Source organism: Macaca mulatta, chromosome 1, assembly GCF_049350105.2.
Source record: "Macaca mulatta isolate MMU2019108-1 chromosome 1, T2T-MMU8v2.0, whole genome shotgun sequence".
Taxonomy (NCBI): Eukaryota; Metazoa; Chordata; class Mammalia; order Primates; family Cercopithecidae; genus Macaca; species Macaca mulatta.
In genome coordinates this window covers 183122778-183138697 of record NC_133406.1, presented here as the reverse complement: position 1 = coordinate 183138697, position 15920 = coordinate 183122778, and the positions used below count along the sequence as shown (strand labels likewise).

At 40.0% G+C, this 15920-nt stretch overlaps 1 long non-coding RNA gene across 1 annotated transcript in view; it reads right to left on the bottom strand.

The window, feature by feature from the left end:
• The window catches only part of LOC144333166 (uncharacterized), a 59259-nt gene that overhangs the window by 26662 nt on the left and 16677 nt on the right, over positions 1–15920 (bottom strand). Inside the window, exon 2 of the long non-coding RNA XR_013401613.1 lies at positions 6380–6504. This is a non-coding gene — a long non-coding RNA (uncharacterized LOC144333166). The remainder of the gene's footprint in view (positions 1–6379; positions 6505–15920) is intronic.

The window sequence follows — 15920 nt, the reverse complement described above, 5'->3', positions numbered from 1 at the left end:
TGTCTTCAAAGTTCATCCATGCTGTAGCATGCATCAGAATTATTTTCCTTTTCAAGGCTGTATAGTATTCCACTGTATGAATGTATCACTTTTGTTAATCCACTGATCCATAGATGAATACACAGGTTGCTTCCACCTTTGAGCTACTGTGAAAAATACTGCTATGAACTTGGTGTATGAATGGAGTTGTATATTATATATTTCTGTCTGTTCCCACCACCCAGTACTGTTCCTAGAAATGCAGACAATATTTACTAGAAGTATTCAGTGGAAGGAAGGGTGAGAGAGAACGATGAAGGAAAGAAGAAAAAGAGGGAGGCAGGCTGATGTATTCACAGCTCACACACACACACACACACACACACACACACTGATTGGCATTGCTTTCACACTGAGAATGTCCACCCCACTGAAAGCTAATCTCAAACTTCGCCTTATAGGAATCTTTATTTATTTAACTTTTAGTTTTTCCATCGGCAACAACCCGATCTTGCAATCAGAGGTTTTGTGTGTATTTAGGCCATTTCACTTAGATAAGTAAAAAACTCTGAACCTCAGCTTATTCAGCTTAAATATGGTACAACAGTTTATCTTCCAAAGCATGGGGGGGTGGTGTGAGGATTAAATATCAGTATACTCTGTGAACTCTAAAGAACTATGTAAACTACGGATTTCAGTTATTGTCTAGAACTTTTCTTTCTTCTATATTTCAATTATAATAAGTCAATTAAAATCCATAATGGGAAAGGAGACTAGAGACTTAAGGAGAGTTTCATTTTGAATTCCATTTCTAAACCTGGAGGCAAGAAGTGTCAAATTGTTACAATTTTTTTTTTTTACATTCTAATCATTTTCTCATTCTATTGAAGTTCCAGGTTTCTATTTGGGCTTGACACAGTCAGTGAAAATATTAAGCCTTTATAACACCAAAAAGTGCTAATGCACAACTCCAGTAATACTTCAGCCATGGGCGACATTTAAAGAATCCCCAGCTACACAATCACATTAACATTTAATGTGCCCAAGCGCAGCTGAAAGATGTTTCCCCTCTTCTGCATCTCCTTCCTGAAGCAAAAATGCCAGTGGAACTGAGAATCCCATTTGTGTCTTGTGATAAGTCCCCATAGAAGAGAGAGTCCTTCAGACCCCTTCCCCACATGGGCTGCTCCTCGAGGTAAACACAGCTTGTATATGTAGGCAAACATCTTTTATCATTTTACATCCTTTATAGGCCAGCCAGTATGAGCTGGAGACACAAGGGAGTTCCCAGAGAAATTCATTACTGCCACTCACTCTGGTTTCTCGTCTCAATATAATTAAGCTCGGCTAATTGTCTATCATGATTAAAATCATGCCAACAACAACCTTGTTCTGGAGTTTGGCTTGGCTCCAAACTTGTTAATCGCTCTTGGTTTAGAGTAGGTCATTCTGTACCTCGCTTCAGCTGTGAAATTCCTTACAAATAACATGCTTAGATAATAAGATCATCCTTGGGTGACCAGAAAGTGTCAGCACGGATGACACAAGGGGTGGCTAATATATGGGATAACCGAATCACAATTCGAGCCATTCTCAACAGCCTGGAACACTGAGCTGAATTTAGCCCAGTGCTATCTCGCTAGGAAAAAAGTAAGGTCTTGAGTGAATGGCATAGGGATAGCATGGTAGGAGTTCACAAAACCAGCTTGGATTACGTAAACTGGGCCCAAAGCTCAAAGTGAGTTAATGAAGCTTCTAAAAATATAAGACTTGCCTAGATTAATTGAAATTCAACATCTCACTTGGCCTAAGAGGCATCAGGTATAATATAAGGTGTACTACTATTTTATGTACTGCGAGGAAAAAAGATGCTGCCAAGTAAAAGTTATGACAATAATTTCTTGTCAATTTGGATTTTTGTTTCCTACTTAGTGAGACATCTCTTAGATGCATTTATATCCAAATATCATGCTGCACTGTTTCTGGGCTTTTCTGAGTACAAATAACTTTTCATTTCAAAGATGAATCATGGTGTAATCTTTTTGAAGATCCTTTAACTGTCAATCAAACTCAGCACTTGTAGGAACAGCAATGTGCACAACTCAGTAGAAGTGATGGTGGTATGAGCAGCTCTGACCAAGTGTGTGCATATAGGTAATGATGGCTGACTGCCAGTCAGCAGTGATTATAAGATGTCAGCAACTCTGGGATGCATCCTTATTTCTCAGATATTAAAACATGGAATAAATATGTATGCTAGTGTTTATGAAATATGGTATAGGGTTCAAGGACAGGGAGATGGTAACCCTGCTTTCCTTAGTACTAGTGAGTCCATAAATCCACTTCTTAAATATGAATCTCAGCTCTAAGCAACATTTCTTGTGCAAGGTTCTTCCTGGTTTATGCACAGCTTCCCCTCGGTGTTCACTGGACATTGCATATGGCTCTGCTTACCCCAACTGTCAGAATTCACTATCACTTTTATCCCCATGTTCATTTTTGAAGCTGTATGGTCCTTGAGGTCAAAGGCATCTTCTTCATTTCTGTCTCATTACCAATTTGGGTAGGACCTGACACATAGTAGGTGCTCAATAGATGAATGGCCAGATGTAAGAATGATTGATTACTGTCCCATGATGAACTCTGGGTTGCACATGTTTCTCTCTTTAGTATGAATTTGAAAAAATGTCATTACGATACAGATTATTTCAAGCAGTCTTAATACTGAAATACAAATATCACATTATCATTAGGTAAATTTCTTTTATATCAATAATGCCCTTGGGACTGGGCTTTCAAACAGCTCCTCACCTCTCCACCCTGCCCCTGCACTCACACATTTGGATAGACCTTGTGTTCTAGTGAGGAGTCTTCAAGCCTTGAAGCCAACAGGATCTGGGTGCAAAACGAACTCTGCCATTTGACTACAGGAGAGAACTTGCGATAAAAAAAACTCTCTCTTGGTCTCAGTTAAATAGACCTACATCCTGAGATTGCTGTGAGTATAAAAAAAACACACACACACAGAACCTTCAACGGTGCCTAGTATACTATAGATTCTCAATACATTTCAGCAACAGGTTTCTAAAACACGCTACAATTTACGCAAAGCTTTCACAGCCCATGTCTTCTGATGCCAATCCTGAGAGGAGGCTCTCCTACTCCTATTTTTCAAGCATTAAAAAAGACTCAGAAAGGAAAAGAAGCTTGCACAAAATCACAGTTGCAGACTAGGACCTTTAACCCAGTTCTCCTTATCAAATCACATTCATAACAAATAAAGTTTAGATCTCGAAAGAACATTAGAAATAATCTAATTTCAAATTCTCATTGATCACATAAGGAAACCGAGGAACAGAGAGAACATGATTTGCTTTCAGCACCAGCACCACTCAGCTGCTGGTGGCAGAACTGGGATTGGAGCTTGGAGATCTGGACTTTAAAAAACACATGTTTCAGTATTTCTTACACAACAAGGGGTCCAACTCTGAAGGGCAAATCCTCACATGGTGATATGCCCCTGCCCTCCTCTCCAACCCCACTTTCTACTAGCATGACTCTCCTGTCATTCCACACTGACCTTTCAGCTGCCCCTCAAACGTGCCTGGCTCATTCCCCTATGTACTTGCCTTCACTCTGTTCAGAAAGTTCTCCTGATTCTTTCCATATCAGCTTTCTCACTTAATTCAAGTTTCTGCTCAAATGCTACTTTCTCAGAAAGGCCTTCTCTATCCAAAATAGCCTTTAGACCCTAAACAAAAGTGCCTCAGTGCACCTCTGTCTAACATTCTAAATCCCCTTGCTCCACTGTTTTCTTTATAGCACTTATTACTTATTAATATGATATGTTTATTTACTTGTTTAATTTTATTTCTTTTGTACAAAAGGACACTGATCAGGTTTGTTTTGTTCATTGCTGTATTACCACTAGAACAATGTCTGGCACATAGGTGAGTGCTCATTGAGAACAATAGTTAAATGTCTACTGTGTTCCTAGCACTGGCATAAGCACTGAGGAAAGAGTAGTGAGCCAGAAAGACATTCTCCTCTGCCCTCGTGGATTTTCTAGTCTAGTGATGGATGTAGACATTGACCAAATAATTACAGAATTATATGGTACCAGAAGAGCATATCATCAGGAGAAGTGAGCTAGTCTTGAGATTCTGAAAAGATTCTTCTGAGGAAGTGACTTTCTGTGTACACACTGGATGGACAACAGGGTGTAAACTAGGTAAACAGTAGAAGATGAATGTCCCAATAGAGGAAATACCAGCATACATTCTTATGTCAAGAAGGGGTAATGGCAGAGGGCAGGTTTCATATGGATGGAGGAATAGATAGAAGTCAGACCATGCAAAGCTTTTTAGGATATGTTAAAGATTTTGGCCTTTATCCTGTGTCATGGGAAGCCATTGTGGGATTTTAATCAGAGATGTGATACAATTAGTTCTGTATTCTTAAATGATAATTTTGGTTGTCATATGGAGAATGAACTGGAAGAGGATAAGGGAGAAATCAGAATGATCCGTCAGGAGGCCCTTGCATTAGTCCCAGAGGGGAAGCAACAATGGTTTGTACAAGGGTGGAGATAAGAGCAAGTGGAAATGGACGAATGGATGGATCAAGGTGATCTTAGAGTTAGAATGTGCAGAATTTGGTTAGGGATTGAGGAAGAGTGTGTCAAGGATAACTCAGATTCTTATTAACTTGTGCAAGTGCAGAGAGATGGAGAATCCTGGAAGAGGACCAGATCGTGAATCCTCTTTTGGGTATGTTGAATTTGAGATGCTTTTGGGACATTTAGGTGCAGATATAAAATAGCAAGAAATGTAGGCCTAGAGCTCAGTGAAGGCTGTGCATTGGAGATGCAATCTGGGCAGTTTTCAATGGTCCTCAAGGTTGTAGGTGTGGAAAGTCTGAGGAGGAAGTATGTGATAAGAAGATGCCCGTGGTGAAAACTTAGGAAACCCTGTCATTAATGGCCAAGTAGAAAAAGACGGACCTGAAAGGGCACAAAGGAATAACCAGAGATAACTGAGAAAACCCGAAGAAATGTGTCCCAACAAAGTGGAGGAGAGAGGAGGGTTTTTCACAAGGAAGGGAGTGGTCAACAATGCCAACATGGCACAGTGGTCAAGGAAGGTGGGTACCGAGATAGGCCCTTGAGTTAAGGACATTGATATCACTTGATGACTTTAATAAAGGCTGTTCAAATGGAATGATGCAATCAGAAGCCAGGTTAGGGCAGAATAACACGATTTGTAATGAGGATAGCAATAAGAGACAGATATTTTTAAAACAGCTATGCAGTTAGGAGAGACAAAGGAAAACTGTTATAGCTGGTGGCAGGTGTGAGGGTCTCTGGAAGGAAGTTTATTTATTGATTCAGGACTGAAGTGACTCTAGCATGTTTAGATGATGACAGAGAGGAACATCTTTCAAAAGACGTGTTTCGAAGGCTATGTGAATGAATTGGTTTTGGCAAAGGAACTAGGCTCACTCTCCTCTGGGGAGGACATGGGGGCAGGAGGGTGCAGGTGCCATTAGGTTTATATCGTGTTTTGTTTTGTTTTGAGACAGAGTCTTGCTCTGTTGCCAGGCTGGAGTGCACTGGCGCGATCTTGGCTCACTGAAACCTCCGCCTTCCGGGTTCAAGCGATTGCCCTGCCTCAACCTCCTGAGTAGCTGGGACTACAGACGCACACCACCACACCAGGCTAAATTTTTGTATTTTAGTAGATAAATGGTTTCACCATGTTGGCCAGGATGGTCTCGATCTCCTGACTTCGTGATCCGCCTGCCTCGGCCTCCCAAAGTGCCGGGATGACAGGCGGGAGCCACCACGCCCGGCCACGTTTGTATGTTTAATGTGAAAGATTTCTCATTTCACAGATTCACTTTGCATGTGAAATAAGAGGCAAACTCATTTGCTGAGAGTCAGAAAGGTACAGGAGGGAGGTTGGGAAGGAGTTGGGAGTTCGAGGAAAATGGACAAAATGAGATACATTTATTGCACAGAGTGAGAAAATAAGTTGAACAGAGGAACTGGGTGGTATGTGGATACTTTTGAGATTGGTGGTCATGTCATTCTGCCCACTGAAGTGACCCTGCCATGCAGGTATAAGCACCATGGAAAAGATTGGTTGAGTTTGGCCCAGACTGGTGTTTTTCTAGATGCATATGATGAAAAACCAGGAGGCAAGGAAGTTAAAGGTTTTGGCAAATGTGTTACTGAAATGAAGACCTTGCAGGTGCTGCTAGTCTAACTTAAGGGCAATGGGTTGAATAAACACAATGAATTTCTCCTTATGCTTACTGGCTGCATGGAAGATATTTCCTCTTTCATTCATTCTTAATTCAAGTCCTTTTCCAGGTGCAATTTTGAAAATGTTATGCTTACCTGGGTCAATTTGATTCACGTCCACCTTCCATATTTGATTGTGAGCTGCTTTGAAGGAAGGAGGCATAACTAATTCATATCTGCATTGCCCATGCCTAGCTTGGTGTTTTTCACATTGCAGATACCTGATAAACGGTAAATATATACATTGTATAAATTGATGTATGTGGAGGACATTTAGACAGGGCAATTACCAGTAAGATATTTTTCCACTCCATCTCTAATAATAAAAATAATAATCACCATCATCGTTGATAGAGATTTATAGTTTGCTTCACAAAATAGAACAGAGTGAGCTGAAAACCAGACTAAGTTCTGAATGAGAGATGTGGTCATTATTTTTCAGTTCTCTTTGCTAAGGAGACGCTATATCTCCCCCTTTCAGAGAAATGAGAAAAAAAGAGGAATAAAGCAGACTAGATCGTTTCAAAATTCTTCATTAGCATCCACACTGAATAAATTTCAACGGCAGGAGCCTTAACACAGCTTCACTGTATCTGATGCACAGAAAACGAGGCCTGCCAATCTTGCAACATGTCTCGAGATGAAGAAGGTCAACATATCAGAAAATAAAATCAGTAGCAGAGATTTCAAAGAAATTCATCCCAAGAGTTCTTCTCAATGAATGCAGTGCAAGATTGAAGAATTCAATTACATGAAAAAGAGGCCTTTTTTTAATACCGTGCCCAGCTATTAGTTTTTTTGTCATTGCTAACATGAAGGCATATTGTTAGCCATCAGGAAATCTCAACAAATTCATACATTCAAATCACAAGGGATTTGTTTGGTAGATGGATCTGAAATCTGGTCTGCCTCCAGCTCCTCACTCAAGATTTCGTTTATGCCAAGGAGAACGCTATTCTTAATCAGAAGTAGAAAAATCCAGCTCTTTGCCACTGAGCTGCTTTATTCCTTTAGAAAAAAAAAAAAATCTGCCTTTGGTTGTAATAAAACATTAGAATTAACTTTTTTATTTGGGGTTGACCAATTGAATGTCCTTTGTCTTAGAAAGCAGAGGTAGTGAGGGGTCATGGAGGTGAATTCTGGAAAGCGAGAGCCTTTGTATCTGGAGCTTTTTACCTGGCAAATCAAATTCTAGGGGTTGATTGAAAAGAAATAATGCTTTAGCCTCTAAAACATAAAGCTCAATTTATAAAAATGTTCATTGCAGCATAAGGTATAGTAATCTCTTATGGTAGGTTAACAGCTACAAATCCCTTAGATGCTGACTGGTATTCCCTTTTGTAATGTGACTTTGATGCTCTTGCTGTCCTGAGGTAGAGTCTATTTCTAATGCCTTGATTTTGGCCTGGTCTTGTGACTTGTTTTGAACAAAAGAATGTTGTAGAAGTGACATTTTACTAGTTATAGAGCCTAGACGTCAAGAGGTCTTAGAGCTTTCTCACCTGTCTTGAAATGCTGTCCTGAGACCTCCTTGTAAGAAAGCCAGTCTAACTCACTGGAGGATGAAAGCCATCAGGGAGAATGGAGGTATCCCTGTGCAGTCAGCACCAATTAGAAGACAGGTGAATGTGGACATCTCAGACCTTCAGCTCAGCTGAGCCTCCAGCTGAAAGCACCTGCCTGAGTGAGCCCAGGTTAAATCAGTAGAACCCACCTAAACACCCAATAGAAGCATGAGAAATAATAGGTAAATGTTGTTTTAAGCCATTTAAACCTCGGGATGAAACACCCAAAGGATTAGATAGACACAGAGCAATAGATGCCAGATATGCCAAGGATTGGAAACAACCTGAACATGAAACAATAGTAGAATGGTAAAGTAAGGGATGCTATATTCCCGCAACAAATTACATTTGAAGAGAGTTTTTGGTGACATGAGAATGTGCTTTTATTACAAGGCTTCGTAAAAGCAGCTTGAAAATTTTTGTATAAAATTAATTCTCATTACGTGACAGAGAAAACAGCTGGAGAAAAGGCACCAAAGCATTTCAAAGGCTTTTAATGGTGGAATTCGTTATCTTTCAACTTCTTGCTTTCCCCCACCTACTTTATTCCTCATGATTGAATTTTAGCCTCCTCTCTTGGCCCAAGCCAACAACTATAAATGAGTTTTAAAGTACTGGGACCCCAAATTGAGGCAGAACTTTTGTTAGTGTTTTTAGGAAAGATCATTGCCTATATGTATACTGTTCTGCTTAACTTCCTATCCTCACAATTCTTCTCCCTCCTCAGTACTGGGGAGGACACAGGTCTTAAAATGAAAGAAACCCACTAAAATAGGACAGTCAATTGTGGAAAATTTAATCTTGGCAAAAGAGTTGAAGCAGGGCGAATAAAGAATATGTTGCATGTTAGGCAAATTCCAGCTTAATTTTCTTTCACAGCACTTAACCATCTCCAATATCATATTTTACACTTATTTATTTGTTTGTTTGTATATCTCTCCAAGTAGAATGTTGAGTCGGTGAGATGGGAGCTGTGTCTATTTTGTTCCTTCCATATCCTTATCATATATAATAATGTTTGCCGTAGACTAGTACTTGAAATAAATATTTGTTAAATGAATAAACAAGGTCATTGATCAAGGACTATTTTCATATTTAACAAGTCTGATGAAAATGTAGTGGAAAAATTCTGGTCTGGAAGTTCAAAAATGTATTCTGGGAGCTCTTTAATTGGAGCAAATTCTTTCATTTCTCTGTGCTGAAGTATCTTGCTGTGAAGGAATGCTAAAATGTACCCATAAAAGATAGCTGAGAGATTAAATGAAATTAATGAGAAAGCAAAAAATAAAACCCTGGAAATTTGAAACCAATCATAATAGATGGCACATGTCTATGTGTCCAAAGCATTAAGTACATTAACTCTTGTCCTTTCAACAACCTCAACAGGTAGGTACTGCTGTCTCTTCACCTTACAAATGAGGAAACTAAGACTCAGCGACTCAGGCAAGATATCCCAGCTAAGTAGAGGAGGCAGAATTCAACTTTGGTTGGCTTGATTTCTCTTGCAGATGAATGCTGCTACAATAAAGGGTAAGGTTCTTCTATCTTTCCTGCTTTACTGGCAAACTCAGGTTCCCAAAATTCACATCATAGGATACTGTAGACAAACTCATGATCTTCTCCTTAAAGCATTCCCCTTGAATCCCTTCTCTTTTATTGCCCTGGGGCTCAGACTACACATTTAAGAAAGAAAGGAAATGCAGTAGCCTTGTTGTTTCTCAGTCTCTAGGTCCTGCCAGTTAATACACATGACTTTCTCTCACTTGAACTGCCTCTGCCTGAGTTCGGGACCCAAAAAATCTCCCCTAGACCTTTGCTGTTCCCTTCTAACTAGTCTTATTGCCTCATTTCACACTTCCCATCTGTCATCTGCACTGTGTCAAAAGGATCTGCCCATAACTCAGATGTTACCATATCACTCCTTCTTTCCCAGTCCAAGGTCCAAGCTATCCAGCAGAATAGACATATACTCTAAGACTTAGTCTCTTGTCTTCCTTCTCAACCTCAACTCTACTCATGCCCTGCCTGGCAATATTTCACTGCTTACCCTTCTCCTCACCTAGTAAGGGATTCCACTTCTTGGTGTATTTACTCAAGGTCTTTCTTCATCCTGGAACACTACTGCACACATTTTGCTCATAATCCCTTTTCACCCACTGGAATTTTGCTCGGGTGTCACTTTTTCCAGGAAGTCCTCCCTAATCCTACCGCTGAATTGGGTGCCTCTCTTTTCTGCTCTTAGTACCCTCTACTTATGTATTTTGTCAGTGAAAACAGTGAAGCCCTGGGTTGCAGGGGTATCTTATCATAGCTGTCCATAAATGAGAATAACAGGGTCTTCACCGAATTGTTGTAAGGGTTAAATTAGTTAATGTGAAATGTTTAGAATGGTGCATATAGTAACCTTATGCACAGGAAAATCTCAAAATGTGTCCCATGTCATCTTAATATCTCTGGAAACCTGCACTACATCTGGCAGATAGGAGGCATTAAAGGAAATATTTGCTTACTTTGAGACATCAAATTGTCTATACTGTTAATGTTGTTTAAAACTCCATAATGAATTCTTAGCAGCTTCATTCTGTGCCCTTAAAGTAAAAGGGAAAAATGACATAAAAAAATTCCCATTTCAATAAAGGGAACAAGGATTCTTTGGAGTAAGAGCTAATTCTAGGTCTGGGACAGGCAATACACAAGATAAGCCTGGGGCATCCTAAAGTGCCAGAAAGTAAGGAAGTGCTAAAACAAAGCAAAGTAAAACCCACACACGCACACACGTGCACACACACCCCCAGTGACGGGGTATGTCAAAGGAACACAGAAGCCCATTTAAACAGCTTCCAATGGTAAATATTGCAACAATTTGAGAATCAAAGAAAACAGTATTAGATTATAACACAAAGTATAAAATAAATATCCTTGAGTCCATACTGACATACGAAAGTGATTGGATACCTAAATGAACGAGGGAGAATATATAAATCTCCTGTGCAGAAGAATTTCAAATAATTTATGTAAACACTTCACCTTCAAAGAAGTAGAGCAAAACTTCATACTCCTTAAGTGTGGGCTGGGCATTGTGACTTGCTTCCAAAACGTATCATATGGAAAGGAAGTGAACACAGTTACTTTTGAGTGGAGAAGCCGGACAAAGCCTACCTTAGCCAGGTGATCAAGCTCAGCATCAACAGTGAGAAGTCATGAACATTGTTCTTTGCTTTTGGGTCTTATGTCGAAAAATCTATAACCCCAATTTAATCATGATAAAAATATCAGACATCCCATTTGAGTGATATGCCACAAAACACCTCACCAGAAGTCCTTTAAATTGTTAAGGCCATTAAAAACAAGGGTGAGAACCTCACAGCCAAGAGGAGCTTAAGAAGACATGATGATGAAATGTACTGTGGTACTCTGGACAGGATCCTGAGACAGGAACAGGACATTAGGTAAAAACCAAGGAAATCTGATAAAGTATGGGCTATAGTTAATAATCATGTATCAATATTGGTTTGTTGTAACAAAAGTGCCTTACTAAAATGAAGTAATTATAGGGGAAACTGAGTGTGGCTTATATGGGATCTCTCTGTATAATCTTTGCAATTTTTCACTAAATATAAAACTATTCCAAGATAAAAAGTTTTTTTTTCTTTAAAAAGTATCCATTACATCCCAGCCACACTGTGGGGTGCTTTTTACTCATTAGTTAATTTAATTCTCACAGTAATAGATGAGAATATTGAGTCCCAAGGAAATTAAGAGATTTGCCTTAAGTCACAGTTAATAAAGCTCAGAACCAGGATACAAATCTGGGAGTACCTGCTTTCAAAATTCGTGAGCATGTGATGACACTATATTGCACCTCCAGAACAAAAGGATTCTCCTGGAGGAGGTCAGGTAGTGACAGAAGGCAGTGGGTGTCCTTATGGAAGATGGGATGGGGATGTAAGTGCTTAGCAGGTTATAGATATTCACATACTTCTGATTTCCTTCTATAATTCTTGTACTTCTAGAATTCTTGACTAACTAGTGTCCTGATTTCAAAGTTATAGCTTTGAAATAACTACTTAATTTCACTCTCCTTTTTTTTTTTTTTTTTTTTTTTTTTTTTTTGAGCCAGGGTCTCACTCTGTCCTCCAGGCTAGAGTGCAGTGGCTCAATCACAGCTCACTGCAGCCTCAACTTCCTGGGCTCAGGCAAACCTTCCTCCTCAGCCTCCCACGGAGCTGAGACTACAGGTGCATGCCACTGCACCTGACTAATTTTTGTAATTTTTTGTAGTGAGGGGGTTTCTCATTCTGCCCAGGCTGGTATGGAACTTCTGGGCTCAAGCAATCTGCCCTGCCTCAGCCTCTCAAAGTGTTAAGATTACAGGCATGAGCCACTGCGCCCAGCTAACTTCTGAATTTCTTAAGCAACTTCCTTTTCCACTCTAAAAAATAAATTTTAGAAGAATATTTCATTTTTTCATTCCGCTTTTGCTGAAGAGAAGGTTTTCACTGCATTTTTGGCTTGGTAACTTATACTTAGGGGAAGCCCTTCTTGCTGTGCCAGAGTCCTCCTGAGCCCAGCAGGGCTGTTGAAATGATTTGATTTGGTGTTGCATTGTTAAGAAATTAAAGAAGAAAAAAGGAGGAAAGGGGAACTTTTTTTTTCAAACATCAATATGTAGCTTTATTTATACTCTCCATTGAAGAATTGATTATCTATTTTATGTATTTAAAAATGAAACTTGGAGGAGAAATCAGTTTCCTAATCAGTTTTGCTTATTCTTCCCTGGTAGATTCACACTGTGTTATCAGAATATTTCTTTTTCCTTCATATTTTCTGGACTTCTGGCATGAGTTTTACCGCATGGGGTGAAGTGAACAAAACTAGTCACTACACACACGTGTAACCCAAGATTTTGTTTCCAGCATAAATTTATTGAATCAGTGTATGACTCTGTGTGTATGCAGGGAGAAAGAATGAAAACATCTGAATACCGGGCTGGGGCCAATCGATGGTCCTTATGGCCTTGCATTTGATCGCAAGGGAAGGGAACTCCTGTGCAGGCCCATGGTGCCATCATTGACCTCCCCAGAGTTCCTGCCGCTTAACAGCCTGCTCAGTTGTCCCTCTCACATTGCAAACCAACAGGCTCCATGCCTTTTCCACTTATCCATCTCTGTCCTCCCAGTTTCTGTCAATGGCTCCAATGGCTCTGTGGTTATCCCTGTGGGAAACTTCAGAGTTGTCTTGGACTCATCTCCTTGAAGCACTCCATTTCTCTATTCAATTGCCAACTCCCGTAGATTTGATCTGTTTTTTCTCAACCCGCCATTCTCTCTCCTCTCCATTCCCACTGCTTCTACCTTTTTCAGGTCCTCATTATTTCTCACCCAGGCCTTTTCAGCAATATCCTAATTAGTCTCCTCACCTCCAGTCTCTCTCATCTACAATCTATCTTCCATCCTTCCACTGGTTTAATTTCCCTGAAGTACAGCTCTAATCACATAGCCCCACTGCTAAAAAACTTAAATGGCTCCCCACTGTCTCCAGGATAAACGCCAAAGTCCTTTGCTTAGCGTTCAAGGCCCTTCACCATCTGGCCCTAAGCAATCTTTCCAGACTTATCACCTATTACGACCCTACATGAATTTCCTATTCCAGCCAAATTGGTCCACTCATTACAGCATGCATGTGCCATCTCTGATTATGCAGCTTTGCTCAAGTGGTTTCTCTTGCTTGGATAGTTGTATTCACTCCTCTCTCTTTGCCATAAAAGGTGATGTCCCACTTAATCACAAGGTTATTCCGGGGAGTCCGGCCTTACCTAATTACCTCTATCATTAATTTTACCTTCTATTTTCACCATTTCAGTGCACGTTCTATATTTCCACCTCAACTGTCTTAACTACAGGCCTCTCAAACACACTAACAGGGTTTACATGTTTGGTGAACTGGCTCTGTCAGTCTTGACTTGAAAATGAGAGTGTGAGGGCCTGAACCGTGAGTCGAATCTCCTTGCTCTCCTGGAAATGCGCTCAGCATCGTCCTTTCCCTCTGACAAGTAGAGGTCTGCATCAACCACATCTTTCTCCTTTCCTCTGTCTTCTAGGTTGGGCTTTCTCCTAGGAAGGCTCCACAGTTCCTTTTGTAAATGGGCTTCCGCATTTACAAGTGACCTCATCCATTAGTATCTCAGATATGCCTACAGGAGTCTGAATTTCAGTGGTGGGTTCTAAATTGTCTTAAATGGGAGGGCCTTCACTCCTTTCCCCTGCCTCCTACCTTTTGCTGACACTCCCTCTCCATACTTTTAAATCCGACTCCAATAAATTTCTACCACAATCATTTAAAAATACAGTGAGCGTTAGAATCATCTGAAGAACTTGTTGAATATGTAGATTCCTGACTCTTATCCCCAGAGATACAGAATAACTAGGTTTGGACTGTGGCCCAAGAATATGTGTTTTTAACCAGCTACCTGCATAATTCCGAGGATGGTCTGAGGACCACACTTTGAAAATCACTACATTACAGTCTGGTCCTTCATTACTGCCCTCCTCACATCCTGGGGTAACCTGGACTATTTCCTATCACTGCAACTTTCTCTGAACATTCCAACCTTTCTGCCTTGGCTCCAGATGGGCTTCAACAGCAATGATTTTCTTTTCCATTTCCATATCTCAAAATTCCACCTCTCTACATGAATGAATGCCTTATGAGAGTACAGGCTTCTATCTATGTTGTTCACTATTGAACTCGAACACCAAGAATAGTGCCTGACACACAAGAGATGCTAAAAAGTATCTGTTTAATCAAAAAGTGAATCTGTCAAGAGGGAATTCAAATGTCACTGCTTCAAGGAAGCACTTTGATCACTACCAAGATAATTAGCTCCATCTTCTCAAACGCAGCATCTTCTTCCTTATACTTTATCCCATGGCTTGGCAATCTTTTTCTATAAAGTGGCCAGATAAATATGTTAGGCTTTGTGAGACATACAGCCTCTGTTGCAATCACTCAACTCTGTTGTAATGGAAAAGTAGCCAAAGACAATGTCTAAACCAATGGGCATGGCTGGGTTCCAATAAAACTTTATTTACAAAAAACAGGCAGGTAGTGGGATGGATTTGGCCCATAGGCTATAGTTTGCTGATGTCTGCTCTATTCATTTGTATGTGAAGCTTATGTCCTTGGCTAGACTGCCAGATTCTAAATTCCTTGAGATAGGGAGAGAATCTTATTAGACTACAAATGTGTGTGTATGAATATTTATATATGTATATGTGCATTTATATAAGCATATACATATATAAAACACATTTATATATACATATAAAACATTTATATATGCACATACAGATATATAATGCATTTATATATGATGTACATATATAAAATACATTTATATATGCATATACATATACAAAATACATTTATATATGTGTATACATATACAAAACACACATATACATATATACACATTATACATACACACACTGAGTGGTTGTGGACAAATTATTTAGATTTTCTGATCCTCAGCTTTCTCATCGCTAAAACCTCATTAAAAGATATTGTAGATGAAGTGCCTGGCATAGTGCCTAGCCTATAACACATGCTCAATAAGTTTCACTTTCCTCTCTTTATTTTCTTAAAACAGCACTGCCACCCCCTATACAATGCACTCAGCAAACATGCATTGTGGACCTATGATGTCAAAGAACCATGCTTGGAACTCAGTGAAGTTCAGTGGTAAATGAGAAGCATGTGGCTGAAAAGAAGCCATTCTAGATCAGAAGCTGGAAACACATGTTTTAGTCCCCACTCCACTCACTGCTTCCTCAGCACGTTAACTTCCCCTTTCTTGGAGACAACAACTCACACCTTCTTCATTTTCCTCTCACCTCTCATATGCCCTGCTCACTCCCTCACCCTATTAGCTGATGACCTCATCTCAACTCAATGGAAAATAGAAGTGCCCCCAGCATTCTGTCACCTTCCTGCACCAATTCTACAATACCATCCTCAACTCTCTGTAGCTGTGCCCACTGCCTTTCCTCCTGCTCCCATGCTCACTCATTTCT